The following is a 1,192-nucleotide window of genomic DNA, read 5'->3' as shown; positions in this document are numbered from 1 at the left end:
AGACACCTTGCACTCAGGGAAAGATCGGGAGCTTCTCACTTGAGACCAGAGCAGAGACAAGTGCCCAAAGGAACTGGCTACATCTGATTCTGTCAGGGGGAGCAGAGTTCCAGGGGCTGGGGAAGAATCAGAAAAGCACCAAATCTAGAGGGGCCTTTCTCCCCTGGGCAGTGATGGTCCCTGGGCTCACTAGATGGGCCTTCTTCAGGTGGGTGGCATGTTATCCTGACCACCTTTCTGGCTCCTGCTTTTTTCATGGTGGCCGGCCTTGGAGTTGACCATGGTGCTGGCAGGAATCTGGTTCTTCCTGGGCCCTTGCTATGCAAAGAGTGACCGTGGACCAGTGGCATTGGCTCACGGGGAAAGACCCCGTGAGAGATGCAGCACTCTAGGTCCCGCCCTATATCTGCTGAACCAAAATCCACATTTAACAAGATCCTCCAGTGATTCATGTGTACGTGAAAGTTTGAGAAGTGAGCTTTTTATCACTGCACTACAGATCGCCTGGGATGGGAGGTGCATGCAGCGTCTCTATTGCAGCTGCTGATTTTGCTCAGAGATGCCACATCCTGGCACTGAGAGGTAATGCAACAACCTAGCTGTTAAAAAAATCTTTTTTAAAAAAATGTCATGTTTGCCTCGGTAGAGGAGTTTGGGCATTTCGTTAAGTCTTGGATAAAATGGCAAGTCTGTAGGTTATACACCTGTACATCTATATGTTCACTTATACATCTCTCCCTATACCCGTATATCTCTGTGCCTCCCATTGCCTGAGGGCGTTTACTTAGAGCAAAGACAGAACTTGATGAGGCCAGATGATCATTTTATATAACGAGTTTGGAATTCGGGTAAAAATTGGGATAGAACAAAGTACTTGATGGTTTAATAGTCAGAAAACGAAGGAGGAAAGTCCACACTTGTTTAATTAGCCTCACTTAGAGACCAGGACAGGGTCCTCCGGCTCCTGATATTTCTGACAGTTACAGTAAAAGCCCATTTTGCTGCTCCTCAGATGGACCGGTGCGGTTGTGCGGTGCTGAGGATGCAGGTCTGGGGGGGGGCAGGGAGGTACCAAAGACTTTTGAGAGCGTTCTCTGCTCTTCCCTTGGGTATCCGTGGTGGTCCTGGCTGTCTCAAGGGAGGGGTTGACAACTACGCCCAATCTCAGGGGCTGTGTCAGTTGCTAGGCCTC

Source organism: Miniopterus natalensis, chromosome 8 (assembly GCF_054644295.1).
Source record: "Miniopterus natalensis isolate mMinNat1 chromosome 8, mMinNat1.hap1, whole genome shotgun sequence".
Classification (NCBI taxonomy): domain Eukaryota; kingdom Metazoa; phylum Chordata; class Mammalia; order Chiroptera; family Miniopteridae; genus Miniopterus; species Miniopterus natalensis.
Note: the sequence above shows the minus strand (reverse complement) of the source record.